Raw genomic sequence first — 27,867 nt, forward strand, 5'->3', positions numbered from 1 at the left:
AGACCATGTAATGGAAAATTTGTGGTTAAGTCCATTGCAAGCTCATGAGAAGAACAGTTGATGAATACAACTTTAACTATATGATGCCTTGTAGAGAGGGACAGCTACCCCCATTCCTGCTTGACCTCCTGACAGAGAGCAGTCTACGCGGCAACCCCACACACTCGCCTACTTCCCTTGCTTGTGGCTTCATGCACCAGACCCATCCTATGGTGAAGTGACTTCCTAGGAAGGCTTTGCCCACTGACACCTTTTCCTCTCTAACATCCTTTACTTATACCTTAATTTAGGGATGCCACTTTCAGAGTTAGAGTAGAGATAGCTAGAAATAATTAAAAGCTGTATACAGAAGAAGTGCAGATATTTCCTTATTTCATGCATAATCATGATTGAACTTCGTTTTCTTTTCAAGGCTCCATCGATAGAACCTTTTCAGGAAGGTTTGGTTTCCTTTTATTCCCCTTGTATTTCCATACACTCATGTTAAGATTTGTGTTATGTCCAACTATTTTTGAATTTGTAATAAAACCTGACAAACCTTCAATTGGTTGTCGATTTGGGTTCTTGTGTAGCCATTAGTGTTACACTATTTTTTGGGTGACGCATGAATTTTGTTCCTTCTACACCTTTCTGCTGCTAAAAAGGACCATTGGAGGTCCGATATTTGGTTGAACTGAACAGGTGGGCCCAGGTTCCTCCACTACCACAGGTAGTTTGGTGGCCACTGAATCTGTTTCTGCCATCTGGTGGTATCCTCTGGCATATATTGAGCCTTCTTGGTATGTAGTCCGTGACAAATGGTGAATATGGCTGGTTGCTGCTGATATATGGTGACAGTACAATGGCATACGAGAGTGCCCATCAGAATGTGAGACTTTGTGTGCCCTTTCTGGGCACTAGTAAATGACAGTGCTAATTTGAATTGACACAATTATGTTTAAGGAGTTACTAAATATACATATTTGCAGAGTGAGTGCAAATTGGTGCATTTTCTGAAAAAGGAATGGCGTTAATAGGGATATTAGTTTAATGGTGAAACATAAAAAGCTGACAGCTGAGGGAGGAAGTCCATCAGAAATAATCCACCTCATAAGAGCATGAGGATAAAGTAGAAGAGAGAGATGAGGAAGGGATGAGGAGGCCCATTCCCAGAAGAATGTGCCATCCAATGAGCAACCTCTCCTGTATTGCCCTGGACAGGGCTGTGTGTCCACTCACAGTTTGTCCCTATCAAAGCTGGAGAACAATCAGGCAGAGAAGACCTTAAAGGTGTAGCTGGCTTGACATTCCGTTGAAGAGAAAAAGATGGAACTGTCTGCAGCGGTGAAGAATTCAGCTGCAACCCTTGCACTGAAAGAGAAAAAGTTGGCCTTAGCTTTAGAAGAAAAGAAGGCCCTTCTGAGTCCAGTGATGATGGTGGCAGTACTACTGAAGTGCCTAGGACAGATAGGTAAATGGTCCGAATCTGAAAAGTCCTAGTGCCTAGTCACATGATGAGGATGACATTGATAAGTGATTTTCAGCCTATTTGATGGCTTTGCAGATGCATAGAGTCCCAGAGGAGGACTTGGGGCAGGCTGTGGTAGCATTCCCATTGTTGAGAGGGATACACTATTGCCCTAATTGCAGCTGACCGGGTTACATATGGCACCATGAAAGAGGCCCTTATGGTCAAATTTGGTCTAATCCCAGAGAAGCATTGTTGGCTTATGTTCAGGAATAGCTAGAAACAGGCACACCAGTCATAGGTGAAGTTTGTCAGTGCCTCTAACAGGGTACTTGAAGGTTGGATGAAGGGATGTAAGATAAAGGATTAAAATGGACTGCATAATATGGTTTTGCAAGAGCACATCTTGAGTAATTGCTTTACAGAGTTCCTTAAGCAGCTTATGGATTCCAAGCTTACTGTACCAAGCAAGCTTAGAAAGGAAGCACATTTCTGGCTCAGCACCAGAGTGTCACAGAAGGTACCCAGGAGTGACTACCAGAAGCAAGGTTCAGGTCCCTCTCTGCAGAGGGAAGGAGAAGGTCAGGATAATACAGAGACGTTCCCCCAAGGGCTCCAAACACATTTTGAGGGGAAGTATTCTCAGGCCACTTCTGAGAAGAAGGTGAGTTTGGGTGGAAAGAAGCACATGATGCCATATCACTAGGCCCAGAGCTATGACTGTCTACAACAGGGAACAAGAGAGCAGACACTCTATTTTCCTTAAAAGTCATCCACAGGAGGGTGCTCTATGGAGTTATTAATGTAGCCCTAGGGGTAGATTATACCCAGGAGGGGAGGGGAGGGTAGAGCATGACCTTGTATCCCTTAGCTGGAAGGCCCTTTGTTACCCAGGACCTCTGAGTCCAGTGATGACAGGAGGTCAGTCAAATGTCCCTTGGAGTCCACATCTTTGCCCTCGGTACAAGAGGGAGCAGGTCCAGTCCTTCAGGGCTCCTCTCAGATCACGGATAGCAGGTTCATCACTCTTCCTATCTTCTGCAGGACCAGAAAGTGTTCTGAAGTGGGTGGTTGGAAGTGTCATATTTATGCCTTGTACCAGGTAGTGACTGGGGGTGATTTCTGGGAACTTGCTACCTAATTGGAGAAATGTTTGCAGGGCCATCCCTACCCATGTTTTCAGTAGTTCCTGTTTGCCTTACTTCAAAAATGCATGCAAATACACATGATCCTCAAAATGCCACATGACAGAGCAGGTGGTAAAAATATTCAGCCTCACTAAAATGGGCTTTGAGTGCTAGATGTGCTTGTAGAGAGTGTAATATGATAATCTTAGTGTTCTCCATTGAGAAATAAATTCCAGATTGAAACAGGCACTGTGCCGGTAACAAACCCAGAGATAAAAGTCTGGGAGGACTAAAGAAGATTCCTCCAGCAACCAGACATTGGATACGAAAGAATTGTCTTGGCATTCTTTCTCTCCCTTTCGTGTGTGCCCCAAGTATGGCACTAGACACAGCAGACCTGTGAAGCAGGATTTGACACTGCAGTGTCAGAAATGATGCCCACGGTCCTCACCCGGCATTTTCTGTGGAGTTCAGAGCAGTGTTTTTTTCCATAGGACAGCTAGGTCTGCCAATGTGAAGTTAGCTTTTTTGGGCTTGTCACTGTAAGTACATGGTAATATACATTTTCTGCATATCCTAATGGGTTACAAGGCTCACAAAGGAGTGACTTTCTGAAATTGGAAAGAGAGGTTTAGCTGCCAAATGGGTTTACTTTGACAGGCTGCAGTGCATGTCTTGCGCTGCTACAGCCAGGCTTCAGTGGTAGGCCTGAAGCTATGTTTGAACTTCCACTATAATGTATGGTACAATAGATGCTGTAGTCCACTAGTGACATTTAACATCCAGGGCCTGCATACATTTTGTACCACACTAGGGACTCATATGCAAGTTAAATATACCAAGTAGGAGCATGCCAATTCTATCTTGTTTAAAGAGGCAGCACATAAACTGCATTACTGGTTTGCAAAGTTAAAGTGAACAGAATTCTAATGTCAGCAAAAATATAGGGTCAAGCGAAAGGCAACAAATCTGGAAGTGACGATGCAGAAAATGTGGATTTCCTACAAGCACAAGCACTTTGTGTAAGACACAGTCCAGACTACAAAGCTAAACATGGTTGGTACTGGAAGTGACAAGGGCGACAACACCAACAAACATTGTCAGGGCTGGCAGAGACTCCCATGTCCCCGGTTTGATCCATTCCTGTCATGGGCACTAGGCCCAGCCAAAGGAGCAGCATTGTTATTGGGACTAGAACGGGGAATGCTGGATGGTAGGAAGTTTGTGAATCTCTGCACATTCCTGAGCTTTACTTCACAGAAATGCAAGGATAATGCGCAATTTCAGGCAAAGTTTGAGGCTCTAAAAAGTGAAGTCATTCAGCATGGTAAGTGGGACGATACTCTGATTTCACCCCATTCTGTTGTTGCACACTAAAAACAACACTCAAAATTATTTATATCTCCTCTCTCTTGCCCTAGGGATGCTTTAATTTCCAGAGAAGCAGAAGGACTGTTGAGGCTTTATTGAGTGGGTGGTTGGGGCTGATGTCAGGATAGGCCAGACCTCATCCCATTAATTTATAAATAAAATGCTCCTGGTATCCAGTGGGCTTTCTGCCCATCAATCCACAGGGAGTAAATTGAGGCAAAGCTTCACAAGACTGGTTTGCCCTGCTTGGGGTGGGCTATGGCCCAATGCCAGAATGGGATGTCTGCACCCCCTTGGTTTGGTCAAATGTAAATTACTTGTTATCTTGTGGGCTTTGTAGCAATCCTGGGTGGATTATGGGCAACTGCCCCAATTATGGCAAACCTCATACCTGTCCTTGGGGTCCTCAGGAAGACTCTATTGCCATTTCTTGAGAGAGGGTATGGCTCGATGCCGGGTAGGACAGCACGTCCTTTTGTTTGTTTGATGCCTCGTTAAAACACTGGTGTCTACTGGCCCTTCTGCCACGCTGCAGCAGATTTTAGTTAAAACCCCCCACTTAACCACCAGGGAGGCAGAAACACCTATGCACCCATTCTGGTGTTGAGACATGGCTGAATACCTGGGTGCGCTGTCTCTGGCCCTGTTTTTATGGGCCTATTTTTCCCTGGTGCCTAGTGTGTTTTGTGTACCAATGTGGGCAGGCTAGGTAGCAGAAAGACTTTTTCACCCATTCTGGAGTGGTGGCACAGCATGTTGAACTAGATGAGCTGCACCAATCCTTTTTTTCCCCTTGGGATCTATTTGCCCTTGATGTGTAGTGGGTAAACACCCACAATTTGCTGCAGGAGAGGCAGATAGACTATTGCTTCCATCCTGGGATGTGGGCACGACCTGCTGCCTGTGTTAACCTCCTCCACCCCTTTTTCTGGGATCTATTTTTCCCCTGGTCTCTAATGACCTTTTTGTCCCCATGTGGTATACTGGGGGGCAGAAAGTCTGTTGCACCCATTATGTGGTAGGAGCAAGGAGCAATACCTGGGTGAGTCGGCCCACCTCTTTGTTTGTCCCTATTTTTAACCTGGTGTCCACCGGCCTTTATGTCCCCGGGGGCAGATTTGGGGTAATCACCACTAATTCATCCATAGAGGGCAGAAAGACTAATGCACCCATTCTTGGATGGCAGCATGGGGCCTATTTTTCCACAGGTGTCTAGGGGGCCTTCTGCTCTCCCCAGGGACAGATTAGGGCTACATCTCCAAAATTGGACTAGGGACCAGAAAAACAGTTTTGCTAAGTTGGGGTTGGGGGCTTGTCCCGATACCTAGTCTGGTCCCCCAACTATGCTTGTTCTAATAAAAAACTCCTAGTTGGCTTGCTGTTCCCACTGAGGGGTGCAGATTGAAAGTAAAGACCTCCAATCTGCCTCCCCTCAGACAGAAAGTCCAATTTGTTAATTTAGGTTTAAGGGATCAGCCTAATCCCTGAGGGTGCCCCACCCCTTCTCAATGTTATAAAATACCTACCTGGGTTCTAGCACGATGTCTGCCCCACGGAGGGCAGATTGGAGGCAAAAAACTCCTATCTACCTTTATGGGAGCCGAGACTATTTTGACAATTGGTGTGCTGGTGGCTCTGCCCAATGCCCCACCACTGCTTTATTGCATAATACAAATCCCTGGTGTCTGGTGGCCTTTCTGCCTCCCTCCACCCCCAGAAAATTGGAATTAAACACTTCCTTCATGGAAAGGGGAGATTCTCCCCTGTACAAAGATACCTCCCCCAACTAAATCATTTCACTGAGGGTGAGATATGCCCCTAGTAATAATGTAATGAAAATAAAATGAGCCATTTGTGTTGTTTTATTATGACCCATGACACCATATGTGCTGATCATCGTTACCAAAAGGAAAACAAAACAGCCTTGGGCTGCACAGGAAGCTCTTTCCCGGCAGCCCGACATGAAAAAAGGGAATCATTCTGGTGCCAGCACCAGAGGTATTCCCTGCCCTTCACACTTGGACGTAAACTCCATCTCCATGAAAACCGGTTTAGTGCACTATGCCACCCAAGAATTTAAAAAAGCAAGGAGGTCCAATTGATTGATGTAAATATGACTTTTGTGTAGCTGGACCTTGCATGTTCAAGGAACTATTACAGCTGATTTACGTAATTTCAATTATATTTCAGATATACTAATTACAAGCCTAAAACAGCTTCAGTTTGGCCTTACTACAATAAGGCTTAAGTCACAATATGACATGTTGAAAATGTGCCCTTTCTGCTGGGTCATCCCGGATGTTTTGCATTTTTTTGCTGAACCCTACTTTTTCTGGTTGTAGAACACTGTGCACTTTACCCCTGCTACCCAGTGGTAAAAAGTAACATCAAATCATGTTCTCTGGATAATATATGCACAGTTTCAATTTTACAGAAGGGGGTGAGCAGGTTTTGTTCCTCTCATAACAAAATTGATTAACTTATCATTAGCACTAGGTGCACTTCCAAATGATTTGAAAAGAGGGGCTATAAAGCCACTCCTAAAGGCACGTAATCTGGATACGAGCAGCATAAGTAACTATTGCACATTACTCTCTATCCGGTAATTGGCAAAGTTGCTGAAGGGAGTGGTGTTTAGCACTTTGTAAAGACAATTGATAAAAATAATTACCTCTATGGTTAGCAGATTGGCTTTTGACCTGACAGATATACTGATAATTATTTGGCTTTAATGTTAGAAGAACTATGCCTGATTTCTGACCAGGTTGATACAGCTGCAATTGTCCTCCTAGACCTATCTGCACCACTTGATACAGTTGATTATCACTTCTTGTTCAGGCATCTTGTAGAACTGGAACTGAAGGGCACAGTGTTAGTGTGGTTCTCCTTTTTCCTAATGGATCAATCCCAGGCAGTATTACTTCCACTTCACAGGAGATTCGCTGTGGAGTGCTGCAGGGTTCTTCTTTATTACCTAATCTCTTAAACATCTACATGAGGACCTTACTGGCCTTAATTAGATCCGTTGGGCATACTGTAGAATCATATGCTAATGTCATGTCATGCAGTTGATCATAAGGTTAGATCAACATGCCCCAAGGATTGCGCAAACATTGCTTCTTGTCTGACAGCAATATAGTCACGGATGCCAGCCAAATTTCTTCACCTATTGTTGGTAGACCATATAACCAGATGTTTTAAATTAATCTGGCCCAGTTCTCAGGGGCCTTCGTCCTCACCGTATCGAGACTTGACTATTATAACTTACTTTAACTCTGCTTGCCTCAACCATCTCTAAAATCGCTACAGAGAATTGAAAATTTGGCAGTCAGAATGGAATGTGACTTGAGACAGATTGTTCATCAGGCTAGGACTGCATTACATTTGCTGCCTGGCAAGGATAAGCTAGTATTTAAGTCCTGTTTTCAATATATAAGAAATTTGATGGACTGGAAAAATCTCTCCTAGCCGATCGTTTTCAGCATTATAAATCAACCAGCCACCTTCCTTATAATTTTCAATTACTATTTTTGGATCAGCCATAAAGTAATCTAGGGTGCCCTTCTTGGGTGAACAAGAATTCTATAAGTTTAATTTCATTTCATTCCATCTCGTTCCATCGTTTCTCCTCCTGTCTTAGAAATCTGTGATTGATATTTGTGGTGTGCTGGTGTACTGTGGTGTTGAGAACTTGTGCTTTTGTACAGCAGGTCTTCTGAAAAACATGGACATCTTCACTGGCCCTGGCATATTTAGCTAGATGCCTCTGATACAGGAATCAAACTTCTTTTTATTTCTCATCCTTCCAGTTGCCCTGTAACTGTAGCATAAGCTTACCGCAGATTTGTGTCTGCAAAGTGGAGGGTGGAGGGGTGCAGAGGTTGGCAATCATGGCCCTTGGCTCCAAGTGTGCTATTTCTTGAGCTCATACTCTTGAGTAACTGTTGAAAATTGTGTTAATAATTTTGGATGGGGTGTACTCCTACCACTTAATATACACAATCTGGTCAAATGGAAGCAGTGCCTCACAATTTTAAAGCCGAGAGCACAACTCAATAAAATTTCTTAACCAAGTTAGAAAAATCAAGAAAAATTTAATGAGCTAAAAAACAATTAAATTATTAAAATTAGATCATGGGTAACAGAAATATGAATATTTTAAACGCTTGAGACAAAAAGCACCAAGGGGCATATTAACAACGGCTTTATCTCCGCTTTTCTGGCTTTAAAAGCCAAAGAAGCGGAGATAAAAATATTGCCTTATCAACAACAGGGTGCTAACATGCAAAATCGCATGTTACCACCCTTTTTCACTACGCTTCCCTTTGCATCTCTAATGAGATGCAAAGTGGGCGTTCCAGAGCAAAATAATAGGAGAAATGTCGCTAATGTCCTATTATCAAGTTTCACACTAAACCTGTTAGAGACAAAAAAGCAGCGCTAACCTCGGCTCTTACCTTAGGGGCTCTGCAGTGTCCTGTTGGTGCTCCAGGGGTCTCGTCGCTGGTCCCCCGCCTTCTTTCCTCCTACAGCGCTGTCCGAGCGTCCCTCGCACTGCAGACTCGTGCATCGGGTCGGACGCTCGCACCGCGGCCATCTTGGGTGAGGCAGGCTTGCCAGTCGGCGGACTAGGCTTGCTGCCTCGCGGGCGGGAACTATAAAGTGATACGGGGATGCCTCCGCGCAGCGGACGCGTTCAGCGGAAGCGCCTTTCCCGCGCCAAAGGAGCGCCTAAGGAAAGCCCGTCTGCGCCCGTCAGCGTCCCGGAGGCGAACGGATGCGGGCGGGGCTGGGTTCCAGAGAGCCATCGCCAGGAGAAAAACTTAGACTACTCCGCCCAACAGCTTCTTGCCCTCAGACAACACAGTTACAGCGGGTGCAGTATCTTTGACCCCGCTATTCGGATTAAACATCACTGCACTAGCTGTGGCTGGTCACTGAGGGGCAGGCCGACGGATACAGAGGCTGCAAAGTCTAGCCAATATATAATCGCATCAACAGAGCGGGCCTCTGCAGTCCGTTTTTTCAGCTGTGCTCTTTTGAACACACGGTCTATGAGCAAACATGCTCTGGACCTGTTTAACTTCCTTACCGATTCTAAGCCCGCCTGCCTGTTCCTCATGGAAACATGGCTCGGCGAAGCGTCAGGTCCGGATATAGCTAATGCCCTGCCCGCGAACTATTTTATATTAAGGAAGGATCGGAGCACAGGCAAAGGGGGAGGAGTGGCATTGGTAATAGACAGACGCTTCGAGTGTTCCATTATACCAACTGATGACATTCGCGGGCCGAAGCACTCGGTTTCTGTCTTACACTCTCCCCCGGTCAATCTTGCGCTGCTTTATTGGTCTATAGACCCCCTGGCCCGGTTGGATCTTTTAACGAGGAGCTGGACGCTGTGATCTCAGGCATGAGCGTTCAATTCAAGCATCTTATTCTTCTGGGAGATTTTAATGTTCACTTTGACAATACGGAGGCGTCAGATACTATTAAAATTTTAGATATTACTAGCCCACTGGGCCTTTTACCCTACATCACGCTGCCCACTCATAATAAAGGGCACACTTTGGATCCGATTTTTTCCACCACCTCTGTGACAGTTGTGCCCCCTCTCCCGGTGTTATGGTCCGACCACCTTCTGGTGGCTTTTAATATCCAGGCACAAGCCAGCAAGACGAGCAGAGGTGTGGGATGTCCAGCCCTGCGGTCGCGTCCTTTCCACCTAGTAACCGTGGAAATGATCGATCAGTATCGGCTAACCCACCCTTGCTCTCTCACGGGTGATTTGGAATCGGACCTTGCTCGTTTTCAAGATTGGCTTGTACAGTGCCTAGAGGTTTTAGTCCCGCCAAGGCAGCTGTATAAAAAATCCCCGCGTGCATCGGCCCCATGGTTCACGCCTGCGCTTAACTCTAGTAGAAGGCTCTGCAAAAAGCAGAAAGAGCTTGGCGAGCAAAGTATCTGGACCCTCTGAAGGAGGCCTACAGAAGTTGCTCCAGGGCCTATCATAAGGACATTTACCTGGCCAAAAAAGCTTACTTCGCTCATCGGATTGAGGAGGCTGCTAACACCAGTAAAGAAATCTTCGCAATTGTGAAAGAATTTACATCACCAGTGGCTATCACGCCTAGGTGCTCTTTTACGGAACCTTGGGTTCGGCAATTAGCCAGTTTTTTTGCCAATAAAATTAAAAGCATTCAGGCTACTTTTCCTGCTCTCGCATGGGGGGGAGCGCCTTGTCCTGAAACTAAGGCCGCTGTCTCGGACTCGGTAAATCCCAGTTTGTTGAGTTTTCCACCGATTGCACCCCAATCTTCACTGGAATTTCTTTCCAAAATAAGATCCGGTTCTCCTCTGGACCCATGTCCCGCAAAGTTTCTAGCTAAAATAGCTTGTGCTATTAACCCCCTGGTTAATCCAATTCTAAACTGCTCATTGCTAACAGAGAGTGTGCCGTCTGCCTGGAAACAGGCAATGGTCATTCCGCTCCTGAAAAAACCGTCATTGGATCGGGATGTCCATGCTAATTATCGACCTATCTCTCTACTCCCTGCTTTGGCTAAAGTGACAGAAAAGCATGTCCAGTCTGTCCTTTCACATTTTGTGGAGGCCCACGGCCTCTTGCACCACACCCAATCCGGCTTCCGTACGAATATGAGCACAGAGACCGCTTTGTTAGAGGTGGTGGAGGCCATCAAGGAAGTTCAGGACTCTGGGGGAAAGGCACTGCTGGTGTTACTCGATCTCTCTGCGGCGTTTGACACCGTTCCTCATGACCGCCTATTTACCCGCCTTGTGGAGATTGGGGTTGGAGGAACGGTGTTCAAATGGTTCAAGTCCTTTCTGACCAACCGCCAACAGACAGTCTGGGCCCCTCCGTACTCGGCGACAGTGCCGCCTTTGGAAGTGGGAGTTCCTCAAGGATCTATACTAAGTCCGATCCTTTTCATTATTTATATGTCCCCTCTGGCTGCGCTAGCCGAGTCTTTTGGAGCCCAGATTGTTTCTTACGCCGATGACACCCAGCTTCTTTTCACGTGCAGTAAAAATATGGATTTCAATGGAGACCGTATTAAGAGCTGTTTGGCCGCGGTCTTTACATGGTTCCAATGCAATCAGCTAAAATGCAATTCAGATAAATCGGAGGTTCTCTTCTTCGGTTGCCCTCCTGATCCTTGCTGGAGGTCTTGGTGGCCTGCTGATATGTTTCCCCCTGCTGATGTGGCCTCAGTGGCTAAAAATCTTGGCGTTAAGATGGATAATTGTCTCACCCTGAAACCTCAGATTTTGAGCCTAGTTGGTCAATGCTTTGGCATTTTAAAAATGCTAAGAAAATTTCTTCCTGTTTTGTCCATCGCCCACAGGAAGATCACGGTGCAGGCCATGATAGGCTCTAGGCTTGACTATGCCAATGTCCTGTACCTGGGTCTCCCCAAGTTCCTTCTCTCACACTTACAGGTTGTGCAGAATTCGGCCGCGCGGGCTATCTTTGGCCTTAGCCACCGCTCCCATGCCACTGGATTACTGAAATCCCTGCACTGGCTCCCCATTCAGAAGCGCATTGAATTCAAGGCACTTACCATGACATTTAAAACTCTTCATGGTATTGGCCCTCTCTATATGAGAAAGAGGATCGGTTTTTATCGACCTACCAGAACCTTGCGCTCTGCGTCACTGTCCCTCACCGTGGTCCCGGCAATTAGGCGCGCCCGGATCGGAGGGCGTTCCTTTAAATACCTAGCGCCACTCGCCTGGAATGCCCTCCCTCTGGCGCTAAGAAAGTGCGACAACTTGACGACCTTTAGAAAGAAGCTCAAAACTCGGCTGTTCAGCCTGTAAGTCCTCCTCCCTGTAGAAGCTTTATGGTCTTGGGTCTGTCAGCGCCGGGACACTCTGTCTGAGTAGCTGAGCGCTTAACAAAACTCTAGATAACATAACATAACATAACATAACAAAACATAACGCTGATTTTTTACGTCTGCTAATTTTCAGACTTAGCCATGTAATCCAATGGGAGGTGGATTACATGGCTAAATCCACCATGGGCTGTCAACAAGGATATCCCTATCCTTGTAGTTTTATTGCTGCATTACCAGCGATAACCTCCCAAAATACCCCTATCGCTGGATTTTTTATCTCCTAGGCGGTTAGCGTTGTTATTAACGCGATAACCAGGTGATATTATCCAGCGATAGCGGGCGTTAAAAAAATAAACGCTAAGCACCCTTAGCGTTAATTTTCCCTGTTCCTTGCTAATATGCCCCCAAGAACTTACAAAGCACCTATCATAAGATATAGGGCCTGATTACAAGTTTGACGGTGTGAGAGCGGGCCACCACACCACTGCCCTGATACCACACTGCCAAACAGGGTTGCTGGCCGCCCACCAGATTACGAATTTCCTCATGGTCTGGCAGGTGGTCCTTTGGTGTTCCCATGGTGGTGCCTTTCAAAAAGGCACAGCAATGGGAGTGCCAAAGCTCATTCCTGCGTGTACTGAAATGCAAAATGTTGTGTATTTCATTCGGTACATGAACTGGGGGTGTACACATAAAGGTGCCCCACTGCATGCCCCCCCCTGCACAGAGGCACAAGGGGGCCCTGTAAAGGCCCACTGAATTACCTCACCGCTACCCTTTCCATGGAGGGTTCACCGCCGTGGATAGGGTCACAGTGCGGAAACTCGCAAAATCCTTCACTGTGCTGCAGCGGCACCACCAAGCATATTGCAGTCTACCACCACGCCACCACCAGGGAGTCTGGATCTCCGGCGGTTGAGGCGCTTCCAAAGCCGTCCGACCGCCATTGTCCTAATATGACGGTCGGACCTCTGCTGTGGATGTCCCTGACCACCACTGCACCTCCACCACAGGTTTGGCGGTCCGATGAACCACAGAACTCGTCATCAGGCCCATAGTTTGGGTTCAACCAGGACCTATTTGAGGCTGATTGTGAGCTTAGGTCATGTCTTCCAAATGAAATGCACACATCAAAGGTTTTATATTCTTAGTCTACTTTTCGGAGTTTCAAGTTACTCAGAGGTGCAAGGCAAAAAGATTAAACTTGTTAAGGTCCCTTGGCATTGGACACATCTTCATCGAGCTCCTACTGAAACCTCCAGTTTTGGTGCTAAAACCTCAGAGGAAAGCATAATTCCTTAGCATCCGAAATAGCTTTTCTGGTAGGGTACATTGGTCACTTTGCCTCATTCTAAGTTGCTCCTTTGGACTTAGTCTTTTTTTGGTTCTCAAAAGCTATCAGTGGAGCAAGGCTGGAAGGTGTAGCCAGACAGGGCTACATAGACCAGATACTTTTGCAGCAAGGTCCCGTTTAAGCCATTTCTAAAATAGTAAAATAAGTTTCACATCTGGATACTGGACGTTTCAGCACCTTCTCCAGGTCCTCTACAGGTGGAAAAACACTAAGTTCAAAACATCTTCAAATACTGGGAAAGGTCCTCCTAATTGCTCCCACAAACCTCAGGTCTTCAGAGAAGGCCTCTAGACACCATGTGCCTCTCCTGCCAGGGGTCCTGCATGGTCCAGTGGATAGTGGCATTCTTAGAAGTCAGGCACCCTTTTGCTTTTGGTTTCCCTGTAGCAGGTAACTGGATGCTAACCACTTGACCCTTGAAGAGCAGTTCCTGGATACCAGCAGTAGTCAGGAGTCCTTAGGTCTTTTTCTTACAGCTTTCAGGCAGGGTCTTCTTTCTTCAGGATGCTTTCTTTCCATGTCCAGGATGACGTTTTTTTAAAAAAAGAATGGAATTGGGCAGGCCTGCATCAGGCCATACTCTGAACCCTAAAGGCCAAGCAGTCTTTCACACCGCAGAAGGGAGATGGGAGTTTATACCCCCAATCTGTCTCCTGTGGGAACAGAAAGCCCACCGGATGCCATGGATAGATTTTTTAAAACAAAGAATGGGGTGGGTACCAGGCCACCTTCGTATCTGTCAGCACCCTCACCCCTAAAGGCTCCAACAGTGTTTCTGCCAACCTAGGGGCTAGTTCATCCTCATCTCCATAGCAAGTGAATGTAAATTTTACTTTTCTGGGAGTTGTGTTGGTATATGGGCTAGCAGAGAAGTGGCAAATCCCAATTTCGATTTCTCCTCCCTTGTCATGGTGAATGGGTACAATATTCAGGCCCTGGGTCAGCAACCAAGGAACCCTAACAACCCTGGACATTTCTGAAACCTAACGACCCTGGGGAGTTCAGGGTGGTGTGGTTTGCATGGATTCCAAAAGGTTTTCTTATACAGAATGCCCTTTAAATGTCAGACTATAAGTAAAAAAGCAATTTTCACCATATTTTTGTGACATAAAATGCAGGCACATCAGCAAATGCCAACGTCCGTGCACTTCTGCCAATTGAAAAATTGACCCCCATGTGTGGAAGGTCCTAACGGACATCATAGGATTGTACCAAATCTGTACAAATGTGTAGATCTCCTTTATAGCACATTGACTTCCCCTGGTCATGTTTTGACTGTTTGCTGTTACAAACAATAAATCCACTCGCACAAGCCAGTACCATTTTAATTGGGAAAAGAGTGGGAAAGCTTAGAGGTAGGTCTTTTGTGGATCACTATAGGTCCCGGAATTGTCCCTCACAGAAATACGAGGAAAATGTGTGGTTTTTATGTTTTTAGAGCATTGTAGTAAGAAGCTGTTGTGGGAACCATGCAACTCACATGACCGTGGATTCCCTTGGGTATCTAGTTTTCAAATTTGTCTGGGTGTGTTTTCCAGGATGGCGGCCAATTCTGGCCCAAATACCATAACTACCTGGATTATCAAAATGGGCCAGATTGCAATGCAAACTTTAGATGCCTCTGCATTGCATTTTGAGGCCTTTCCTATCACACAAGTGGGGGGACTGTTTTATCTGAAGAGATGTGTGAATGCTGGGTATTAGGAGTTTTGTGGCTCCCAGATATTCCAAAACTTAACCTCACAGAAATGTTAAGATTATGTGTAATTTTCACCAGAATTTGTTGGTTTCCAGATCATTCTGGCTAAGAAAATTTAGTGGGATTTACAACAGTCCCATTACCTCCAGTACTCCCCTGCATTTCTAGTTTTCAGAATGTCTGTGTTTGGTTGGTCACCAGGGGTGGTGGCCGAGGCCGGCCCCAAATCCCAAGCCCACCCACATCACCAAAATATGATAATTTTCAAGACAAAGTCTTGAGATTGCCAGGTTGAATTGTGGTGCCCTTCCAGTCGTGGGTAATAGGCTCAACTACAAAAGTGGTGTATCATTTTATCGGGAAGGTTAGATGGCAAGAATTCTGATGCAGATTCTGGAACAAGTGGGTAAGAAATCACAGCAAGATTAATGCATTTCATACTAACCTGAACTCCCCTGGATATCTAGTTTTCAGAAATATCTTAGTTTGGTAAGTTTTCCTGGATGGTGGACACGCCTGGGCGTAAATATACTGCAGGTACCCATATCGTCAAAATGGGTCAATTGTCAAATGTCTCCACAGTGCATTTTAGGGTCTTTCATGTAGCAGGTGATAGGGCCAACCACATAAATGGAGTGTCACTTTTATTGGGAGAAGTGTGAAAATGGTGGGTGGTATCAATGTAATGGATCCCCACAGCTATTGAAGCTTTTTAGTTATATAAAAGTCAGGAAAATCCATGATTTCAGTCCTGTTTGACACTTGCAGGTCATTTTGGATGATAACTTTACAGGAATCCACACAAACGAAATGACCCTGGGCCCCCATACATGTCTAGTTTTCAGAAAAGTGTGGATTTCATAGCTATCCCTGGTTGTTGAACCTAGGCCACACCCAAATACCACAGCTACCCACATTGTCAATTTTGTTCAATTTTTCAAGCAAAATCTTGATGGGCCCTATTCACAATGGTAAACTTAGACCAAAAGTCTAAGTATTCAACTTTCGGTATTCACAAATGGTCATTCTGAGAAGTATCTTTACGTCAGCACTTGGACGGAGTTCCTGCACTCGGACGGAATCACCGGACTAGAGATGGGATCTCCATCCAAGTGGGTAAAGTCCACTACGCACCCAGAGTAGGATCTCCACCCTTGAGTGGAATCTCCACACTCGGGCAGAGATCCGCCCTGAGTGTTGAGATTCCACTCTGAGTGTGGAGATTCTGCATGAGTGCAGAAACTCCACCCGAGTGCCGACGTAAAGATACTATTCGTAACTTACCTTTGTAAATACTGAGTTTCGTAAACTTCGACTTTTGGTCTAGTGAATTGGGCCCAATGTCTCCAAGTTGCATTTTGGTGCCTTATCTGTTGTGGTCAATAGGCCCAATTGCACAAGAGGTGTTACCATTGTTATTGGCAGAAGTGTGAAGATGCTGAGTGGTAGGAATTTTGTGGATCCCCACAGATTGTACAACTTCCCCTTACAGAAGTATGAGGAAGATGTGTGATTTTCACCAAAGATTTATGTTTGCAGGGAATTGTGGGACAGAATACATAGTAGGGATCCATGCAAGACATGCCACCCTGTACTCCCCTTGATGGCTAGTGTTCAGAAATGCCTGGGTTTATAGGTTTCCCCAAGTGGTGGCTGAGCCTGGGCCCACATATTGAAGATACCCACATTACCAAAATAGGTCAATTTTCAAGACAAAAATCTTAATTTCGCCACGTTGCATTTTCAGACCTTTCCACACAACTGGATACTGTTTTTAACATGTGTTATTCTCAGATGAATTTCTCTTAATTTCTGCTTTCAAATATAAATTAGTGTGCAAGAAGGTCTCAGCAAGGGCATCCTGTGATTCTGGGCAAATCACGTAATCTCCTCGTGCCTAACAAAAATGAATGTGTCCTCATGTAATGCAACTGGTGCTCATGTAAAGCGCTCTGATACCCAATGCCTTTGGGTCAAGTTCGCGCTATATAAATCTCTGTAAAAAAAAGAAAAATAAAGAAAACATTTTGTAAAATACCCTCTGAATCACAAGATAGTATGGGTGACTCCAAATTCAGATTTGAAAAAAAAACCACTATTCCTAAACACAGTATCATGAGTACAAAAACAAAGCATAGGTTTACCTAATATTAATTTCTCATTCATTAGATTTTACCGAATGAATTGGTACATAATGGAAAATTATTATTAGCTGCAGCTCAGATATTGGCTACGGGTACTGCATGATCTTGGACAACCAACAAACACTATGGCCCTTATATATGAGGGCTTGGACCGCCGTTGCATCACATTTTTGTGACACTGCGACAGCATAAACAATGTGCCACGCTGCGCCCTATTTACAAAGTGATGCATCTAGGCAGATGTGTCACTTTGTAAAGCCCTGCGCTACATTATACCTGTGTATGCAGGTTGGGCATTTCCACGTAAAAAAGCCTCTTAGAAGTGGTGCAGTGAAATTAATGAGATTTTACTGCGCCACTCCTACGACTTGACTCCGTCACGATCCTTACGCCTGCTTCAAGCTGGAATAAGGAGTGACACAGGGCCTTTTACTTGGGATTCGCCCATGTTTAATGACACATTGCTGGAGTTGCATCAATTTACCGACACACTCCAGCAATGCGTCATTACTGCGCCACCAGATACGTCAGGATTCTTGATGCATCTGTGTAATCCTTGCAACCTGGAGCACTGTAGTGTACATGGTCCTAGAATGCTTGTTTCCAGTCCAGGGAGGACCTGGCCTGGCAGTTCGGGCTGGACTGTTCCCATTGGGCGCAGGGTCAAGACTGATTTGCATATGGCTGGGTCCAAACTGGAATGGCATGGTGAGCAAAAAAACAATGGATTTAGGCCCAGATCTCTATACTGGGGTGAATGTATGACATTGTTCTGCATTCTGTCCATCAATTGTTCTTTTTGCATTTGTCACCCCGAGTGGGGCGGGTCTGCCCAGACTTGGGTCCCATGCTCTCCATACCACTGGTGTCAAGCTATCCTGGCTGATGAGGGCTGAAAGCTCGAAACCGGTCCTAGGATGCTTGTTTCCAGTCCAGGGAAGACCTGGCCTGGCAGTTTGGGCTGGACTGTTCCCATTGGGCACAGGGTCAAAACTGATTTGCATATGGCTGGGTCCAAATTGGAATGCATGGTGAGCAAAAAAACGATGGATTTAGGCCCAGATCTCTGTACTGGGGTGAATGTATGACATTGTTCTACATTCTGTCCATCAATTGTTCTTTTTGCATCTGTAGTGTAAATGCAGCGCATCGATGGTGGTGCAAGGATGGCGCAATGAAAAGTGTTGCATTGCTGTTTTTACCCTGCAATGCAATGCTTTTCATAAATGTGGCACTATAAATCCTTCACCCAGAAACATCTGGCAGTAGTTATTGTACAATACATATATGGATATCAAGGTAAAAAATAACAAATGAAACAGTTGTCATGCATTTCCATATTTTCCAACTGATTTTCTGTATTTTTTTATTTAATAATTAGTTTCCTATAAAAAAAAAAACATGAGCAATCTACACAAATGTCTGCTGAATTGTGAATTTTGTTCCCTTTTCAGAAAAGTATAGCTTTCTGAGTTCATCCATGGGTTTCTCACCCGTTTTATTTTCATACTGCAAGTAGGTAGAAACAACAAAAATTAAAAGATTGGCTATAACTTCGAAAAATGCAATAACAATGGTACAAAATATTGTTATACAACTCTCCTAGTTTCTGATAGCTGCAGGCAATCTTTTGCCAGTGCCATTGTTAGAAAAAATATACAATTCTTGCATTACACATTTTTTTCAATTTTTGCAAAACAAATGTTTCTATATTTTGGTTGTATTTTCAGTTCCTTCCAAGGAAATCACCAAGTCCTTAGTATCTATAGAATACCCAACATGTGGGGAAAAAGGATGCAAATTTGGCCTGGATGCCTTTTTTGTTGACACAAATTATGTAGTCTTAAAAGTGACGTACTCCAAAAATCAAAAAAGTCTGAACACTGGAGGGGGAGATGGTTGAGAGGTAAAAACTAAGGGGCATATCAACAAGGGCTTTATCTCTGCTTTTTTGGCTTTAAAAGCCAAAAAAGCAGAGATAAAACTAGCACCCTATCAACAACAGGGTGCTAACACGCAAATTTGCATGTTAGCACCCTTTTACTCTACGCTTCCCCTGGCATCTCTAATGAGATGCAAAGGGGGCGTTCCAGAGTAAAATAATAGGAGAAATGTCGCTAAGCGACATTTCTCCTATTATCAAGAATGTCGCTAACCCTGTTAGAGACAAAAAAAGCAGCGCTAACCGCGGTTAACGCTGCTTTTTTACGTCTGCTAATTTTCAGACTTAGCCATGATATCCTATGGAAGGAGGATATCATGGCTAAGTTTGCCTGTCCCTATCAACAAGGTAACGTGTGATTATCGCTGGGTTTCCAGCGATAATCTCACGTTAGCCTGTTAGCGTGAGGATTTTTATCGCTATTGAGATAAGCGTTGCTAATAGCACGCTATCTCAGCGATAAAAATTCACGCTAGCCGGCGATAATTATCCTCACGCTAAGAGCGCTGAGCGATAATTATCGCCGGTTGTTGTTGATATGCCCCTAAGGGGCATATTTACAAGGGCCATATCTCCGCTTTTTTGGCTTTTAAAGCCAAAAAAGAGGAGATAAAAATATCGCCCTATTTACAAGAGGGTGATAACATGCATTAGCGTATGTTAGCACCCTTTTACCCGACGCCTCCCTTTGCATCTCTAATGAGATGCAAAGTGGGCGTCACTGGGCAGTACAACCTTGTAAATATCACTGATGTACACAATATCAGACTCTGCACACACCTTTCCCCTCCTGAGGCGGAAGCCGGGAGGTCTCCTGCTTTTCTTTCAATTTTAAACTAATTTTCGTGATTTTACTCGTTTTTTCACCTGTGCTTGCTAATTGTATTTTCTAGCCTGCAGCAGTGTGTAGAGACCCCCCAGCGCTCAGCAGCGCTTAAAAACTCTTTTTTCCCCCCTCCCTGCAGCTCCGGTCCCACCCTCGGCTGAGTGTTGATGCCGAGGGCTGGACGCCGGTTTTGGCGGCCATCTTCGTTTGGGCTGGGTTGGGGAGGCCATAGACAAGGACTATAAAAGGCACCTGAGACTTGGAAAGCGGTAATATCAGACTCTGCACACACCTTTCCCCTCCTGAGGCGGAAGCCGGGAGGTCTCCTGCTTTTCTTTCAATTTTAAACTAATTTTCGTGATTTTACTCGTTTTTTCACCTGTGCTTGCTAATTGTATTTTCTAGCCTGCAGCAGTGTGTAGAGACCCCCCAGCGCTCAGCAGCGCTTAAAAACTCTTTTTTCCCCCCTCCCTGCAGCTCCGGTCCCACCCTCGGCTGAGTGTTGATGCCGAGGGCTGGACGCCGGTTTTGGCGGCCATCTTCGTTTGGGCTGGGTTGGGGAGGCCATAGACAAGGACTATAAAAGGCACCTGAGACTTGGAAAGCGGTAATATCAGACTCTGCACACACCTTTCCCCTCCTGAGGCGGAAGCCGGGAGGTCTCCTGCTTTTCTTTCAATTTTAAACTAATTTTCGTGATTTTACTCGTTTTTTCACCTGTGCTTGCTAATTGTATTTTCTAGCCTGCAGCAGTGTGTAGAGACCCCCCAGCGCTCAGCAGCGCTTAAAAACTCTTTTTTCCCCCCTCCCTGCAGCTCCGGTCCCACCCTCGGCTGAGTGTTGATGCCGAGGGCTGGACGCCGGTTTTGGCGGCCATCTTCGTTTGGGCTGGGTTGGGGAGGCCATAGACAAGGACTATAAAAACAGGCACTTACGGCTCCGCGCAGCGGACGCGACCAGCGGATGCGCCGGACCTGCGCCGGAGTCGTGCTAGAGTCCTGCCCGTCTGCGCCCGTCAGCGTCCCGGAAGCGTCTGGCGTGGCTGGTACCTCTGGCCCCTATGCTCTCCTACTCCGCTCAGGAGCTATACTCTTTGCGTAACTGGAATGCGTCGTGTTACACGGTTTTTCCTGGCCGATATAAGGGTAAACATACGTGCCCTGCCTGCCATTGGCACCCTGTTCGCTCCTTCCCTTCCCCTATCCCTGCTAAGGAGTGTAGCATAAAACACCTTTGTGTACTCCTCAATACGAGGTCGTTGCACCGACACACTCAAGAGATTTTTGATCTCCTCTCAACGACCAGTCCTACCTGTCTGATGCTTACTGAAACATGGCTGAATGATTCCTCCCACCCGGACATTGTGGCAGCCATCCCCACGGACTATACCATCCATCGACAGGACAGAGACAAGGGTAGGGGAGGAGGAGTTGCCTTGGTTGTTAAAAAATCTTTTCCGTGCACGGTCACGCATACTCACACCATCGCAGGGGCGGACTCTTTAGCCTTTACCATCTCCCTATCGCCGCAACAAGCGCTGAAGGGTCTGATTGTTTACAGACCCCCGGGCCCAGTGGGATCCTTTTTTGATGATCTCCAGCAGGCCATGTCGATCCTTGTCCTTAGATCGGAGCTGTGCCTACTGGCGGGAGATTTTAATTTCCATTTGGACGACCATAATGACCAGGACGCCATCAAATTGCTGGATATTGCATCCACTCTAGGCCTTTCCCCCTATCTTTCTGGTCCGACCCACAACAAAGGCCACACACTCGATCAGGTGTTTTCCACCACACCTATCATGGCTGTAACTCTTCTGCCAGTCGTCTGGTCTGATCATTATCTTGCCCACTTTGAAATACCTTCTACTGTGACCTCTCCGGCCAGTGTCATGAGGCAGCAGGGCAGCAGCTATAGGGCATTCCACCGGGTGACCCCAGACATGCTAACGCATGCCCTGGCAGATCACCCTGTTTCCTGTACTGGCGACCTGGAGAAAGATCTGGAGAGCCTACAATCCTGGCTTCTTGCCAGACTAAATGAGCTCGCTCCCTCACAGCCACCCAGATCTGCTGCCCGGCGGGTCTCTGCCCCCTGGTTTACGGAGGATTTAGCCCACGCTCATAGGCAATGTAAAGCTGCTGAGCGGGCGTGGAGAGTCCAGTATGAGCCTGAAGCCAAACAACGCTATAAAATCATGATGAAGTCCTACCACGATCTTATCTTACAGGGCAAGAAATGTTACTTCGCTAAAAGGATTGAAGACGCAGCTAACTCCTGTAAGGAGATTTTTTCTATTGTACGTGAATTTACCAGCCCCCGGACAACCTTTACTCAGGGTGCCCCGGTGGAGACCTGGGCTAACACTATTGCCAATTTCTTCACCACCAAAATCAGGCTAATTCAGGATTCTTTCCCGTCGAGAGCGTTAGATGATTTATCTACGATGCCGACGGAGACAGTCTTCCTGTCTCCTCCTGGCCCAGCTTTGCTAGACTTTCCTCCCCTTCCGGTTGCCGCATCCTTAGCCTTGATGAGGAACCTTAAATCAGGCTCACCATTAGATCCGTGTCCAGCAAAATTCTTAGCGAAAATGGCAGATGTCATTAATCCCATAGCTAATCCTATCCTCAATTTATCCCTGAGTCAGGGTTTTCTGCCCCAGGCCTGGAAGCAAGCAATGGTCATCCCCCTGATCAAGAAGCCCAATCTTGATCCAGAGGCGCCTTCTAATTATAGGCCAATCTCGCTCCTTCCAGCACTGACCAAGATCCTGGAGAAACACGTGCACAGCGTGCTTTCTAACTTCCTGGAGTCTAATGAGTTACTTCATGAATCCCAATCGGGCTTTCGTTCCAACTTAAGCACCGAGACGGCGCTCCTGGAAGTCTCGGAGATCGTGAAGGAGGTGCTGGACACAGGAGGCAGGGTGATGTTAGTCATGTTAGACCTGTCGGCGGCGTTTGACACCGTCCCCCACGAGGATCTCCTCACTAGACTTCATAACATCGGTCTAGGGGGGACGGTGCTCAACTGGTTTCGTTCCTTTCTGGCCAACCGCCGGCAGACGGTCTGGGTCCCACCCGGGTCCGCCGAGATGCCGCCATTGGGAGTCGGAGTGCCTCAGGGCTCTGTACTGAGCCCCACTCTATTTAACATCCTTATGACCCCTCTGGCGACACTGGCGGAGTCCTACGGGGCCCGGATCGTCTCTTATGCTGACGACACCCAGCTTCTATTCACCTGTCATAAGAGCGAAGAGTTCGATGGAGAAAGGATCTGCGAGTGCCTTGGGGCTGTCTTTAGCTGGTTTTCACACAACAGCCTCAAATGCAACTCGGACAAATCCGAAATACTATTCTTCGGATGCCCATCAGAACCAGATTGGCAGGGATGGTGGCCTGCTGACATGTTCCCTCCCACTCAGTCCTCTAAGTGGGCTAAGAACCTGGGGGTTAAAATTGACAACGAGCTCTCGCTCAAATCCCAGGTTTCCACTCTTACGGGAACATGCTTTGGGATACTCAGAATGTTGCGCAAGTTCTTTCCCCTTCTCTCGGAGGAACATCGGAGGATCATTGTTCAGGCACTCATAGGGTCCAGATTGGACTATGCAAATGTCCTATATCTGGGTCTGCCTGAATACCTCCTCCAGCGTTTGCAGGTTACTCAGAACGCTGCTGCTCGTGCAATTTTTGGCCTGCACCGCCGCACCAGTGCCTCCAATCTCCTCGTATCCCTTCACTGGCTTCCGGTGCGGAAGAGGATACTTTTCAAGGCCATGACTCTCGCCCATAAGGCCTTGCATGGCAATGGTGCCAAATATCTTCAGAGGAGGCTGGACTTCTATCGACCTGTACGATCCCTCAGGTCAGAAGCTTTGGCTTTGGCTCGGGTGCCACGCATCAAAAGGGCTCGGCTAGGCGGCCGGTCCTTTAGCTTTCTTGCTCCGCAGCTATGGAATTCCTTACCGGTGTCCTTGCGAAACACCGCTAACCTGCTTGCCTTCAGAAAAGACTTAAAAACCTGGCTGTTCACTGGATAATCTGCCCCCTCTTTAGGCCCCTGCTCTTTTTACTATTATGTTTTCCAGCTCTTTCTTTGGTCTGGAGCACAAAAGCGCCGGGACACTCCTTTGGAGTAGCCGTTGCGCTATAAAAGTCCCATTTAACATAACATAACATAACATAACAGCGCTGGGCATATTTACAAGGGCCATATCTCCGCTTTTTTGTCTTTTAAAGCCAAAAAAACGAAAATAAAAATATCGCCCTAGTTACAAGAGGGTGATAACATGCATTAGCGCATGTTAACACCCTTTTACCCGACGCCTCCCTTTGCATCTCTAATGAGATGCAAAGTGGGCATCACTGGGCAGTACAACCTTGTAAATATCGCTGACGTAGACATCGCGATATTTACAAGGCTACCCACGCATTTTAGCAGACGTTAGTTTTTGGAGAAAACAGCTGTTTTCTCAAAAAACTAATGTCTGCTAAAATGCAGACTTAGCTATACCTACCATTGGGGGTGGATTATGCTGCTACGACCACAGGGTCGTATCAGCAAGGTTATCGCCGTTTTCCATGGAACATTGCTGGAAAACCAGCGATGCTCATGAAAAACATCGCTATCACTGGGAAATTATAGCCATTGCCCTATGCGTTGTTAATACAACGCTAGCATGGCGATAATTTCCTGCGATAGCCAGCGATAACATTTTTCTCGCTAAGAGCGGCCAGCGATAAGTATCGCTGCCACTTGTTAATATGCCCCCGCGATATTTACAAGGCTGCCCATGCATTTTAGCAGACGTTAGTTTTTGGCGAAAACAGCTGTTTTCTCCAAAAACTAACGTCTGGTAAAATGCAGACTTAGCTATACTTACCATTGGGGGTGGATTATGCTGATACGACCACAGGGTTGTATCAGCAAAACCAGTGATTTTCCATGGAAAACATCGCTATCGCTGGGAAATTATCGCCATTGCGCTATGCATTGTTAACACAACGCTAGCATGGCGATAATTTTCTGCGATAGGCAGCGAAAAAATTTTTCTCGCTAAGAGCGGTCAGCGATAATTATCGCTGCTGCTTGTTAATATGCCCAATAGTGGCAATAACGTTTTATAATCATTTAAGATTTCCCCATGCCTAAATAAGAACAAGTGATGGTATTCATAACTAGGTTTAGTCATGGAAAATATAGTGTTCCCTACACAGTGAAAACAGATTTTTGTAATTGTTCACTGTGGGGCCATGCGTTTCCCAGTTGCTAGGACGCCACATTTTCAAAAATTAAACATCAACCAAGTAAATCCACAAGACACACTAATGGTGTGACATCTAAAATGGGGTTTCCTACATGGCAAAGGTGTTTTTTCCTTGCTTTGTTTATTTATTGCAGGACAATTAAATTGCAGCTACGCCAGAGCGGAATGGTGCTCTTACAAGCCATACATGTTTGCCTTAAATGTGTGTGGTGTAAATACAGGTAGCAACCTCCATATTACATTTACCCTCCATACCACTGTGCTACCTTCCATAGGCTTGCCAGAAAGTTTAAGAAAACAATTAGGTAAAACCAATGCACAATACATGCTTTAGGGGGGCAATTACGCACGCTATGTCCTAAAGCAGTAAAAACCATACAATAAAATGAAGGTGAGCCATGACAAAAATGACGTCTTTCATACAGTAACATAACTAGGCAGTGATCATTTTCGTGGTCAGCTGAGACCAAGGGGCATATTATCAAGCACGGCGTTAAAATTATCGCCGCGATAATTTTAACGCCGTTTCTTGATAATATGCCCCCAAATGTCTTCAAGTATTTCTTAAATTGTAGTTTCTCCAGCATAGGTCTCCTGGAAGGGACTATTCACACATTACAGATTTCAAGAACACCAAGAATTCTTTAGGGAAATTGACCTTAATGGGATTTGCCTTTTTTGAAGGTTCTGTCCTGTCTAATCACTGCAGATGCTTATTTCCTCTCTATTACATTTTCTACTTGTTTGTTAGGCTCCTGTATATCCCCAATTCTAAATCCAGAATGCCTGCATTGTAGATTCCTGTATCTCCGAATATCTGTATATAGACTGCTCCTGTGACCAGTTTGTTTGTGTATTCCCACGATCCCCTAATTCTACATTTCAGTTGTAAAAGACAGTTTCTCGTTCTGCCACTGTCCTCCTCATAATGAAGAATGTCTACATTTGCTGGATGACCAATCTACAGTTTGTTCAGCAAATACAGACTTTTAACATTATTTTCTAAGAAAGTCCTGAAACCCTCTCTGATGCGGCCAGTGGCGTAATGAAAAAGTAGAGGGGACCCCCCTACCACGTACACGGAGGGGCCACCACTCCGGATTTAATCTGGAGTTCTTGGGCCCGTATATTGTGCTGTGATTTCTTATACAGATTGTTTCAAATACCATTTCCCTTTCATTTATTTCTAATGGGAGTGATGTGTGAGCATCCTATTGCAGTAGACATTTTGCAGATAAATACTGTGTCTATGTTTCCTGCAACATCCATAAAAAAGTACAAACCAGGACTCACATATGAAAAATGGGAGAGTTTCACAGATTATTTGCAGTAATATTTGTGAATTGCTGCTCTGTTACAATATTGAAAACACACGTCACTATCCCTGAATATTAGATATAACAACTTTAGATTTTGGACGAGTCTGCCTGTGGCAACGAGGGAACGAAAGAAGTGAAATCGGATCATAAATCAAAAGCTATTCCGAACAGGCGCCCCCAAAATACATTTGGCCCGGGCCCCCAAAATCCTTGAGACGTCCCTGAGGCAGGTAAGTTAGAAGTGATAGCTCAGTTTCTTTTAATCTGTCCGTCAAGTCGCCTTCCTCCCTGGATCCAATGTAGATATACTGCAGTTATCACAGAATATTGTGCTGACGTTCCCTGATACTTCCTTGGGTTGTCTATGTAGGGCAGTCAGTTGGGGTTCCCCAACTGAACTAATCTCCCATTAAAGGTTGGAGGTGTTAGATTCAGAGACTTTAGTCTTTGGTTAAAAGGTCATTTCATCTGCATCAATTAATAATTTCTCATCTATTTAAAGGGTGCTGCATGCTATATTGCTTGTTTCGTCATTAATCCAAGCAACACATATTGCTGGGGTGCTGTATCACATTCATATGGAGTGGAGCAAGAAAACAAGTAAGGGGATACCATGGCTTGATGTTTTCCGGTAATCAATCGTTACACAACGTCCTGCTTGTGACTACATTGAAGCAGTTTGGCTAGCGATTAGGACGGCGTTAGGGGAAGGTCATAATTCAACAATCGTTCATTTAGGGAGAAAAGATTGCATATATTTTATTTTTTTACTTCCTTTGGTAGCCTCTATTTCATAACAGCTGTCTAATGTAGATTACTGGTAGGACAGACAGCAAGGCAGTGAATTAGAGTGTGCAATCTAATGGCAGTTTCCAAGCTAACTTGTCTAGGTATTTTCTGAAATCGGTATCCATCCTTCCACTGTGCCTCTTTAGATTTAAGTTTTAACTGCTATTTTTAACAGAAATTTCTGTTCTCTGACATACTGTGAAATTATTTTAGAGTAAGTGTTGATTCGTTTTTAACCCAGGTCGCTCAAAATGATAGGGTTATGATACATATGTAAATATGGTTCTCTGGCATCACAGGATTAAAATAAACACATTGCTAAATGTGTCTTATTAATTATTTGCATACATAAGATCAAGGGTCTTTGGAGCAGACATTTACATTTTAAAAACACAATTTTCGAATGCAGTTTGAAACAAGCATTGGCAATGCCAATAAGTCTGGCTCATGAATAAAAGTGCCTTTGGTGTCATTAATGGGTCATCAAACATTCACTCTAACAATTATCTTTCCCCTCATGCATCCTTCAATCAATTCACTAACTCATTCTTTCATTCAAACAACACCCATAAAACACACACATACTTAACAAAATATACAAAATAAATTTAAAGAATACAAGTATAGAAAAGAAAACATGATGCCATCTAAACACGCAGGCATATGCTTATAATAATGAAAACGAAACATAGCTTTGGGTGTAAATAGTCGATTGTTG

This window comes from Triturus cristatus, chromosome 8, assembly GCF_964204655.1.
Source record: "Triturus cristatus chromosome 8, aTriCri1.1, whole genome shotgun sequence".
NCBI lineage: Eukaryota > Metazoa > Chordata > Amphibia > Caudata > Salamandridae > Triturus > Triturus cristatus.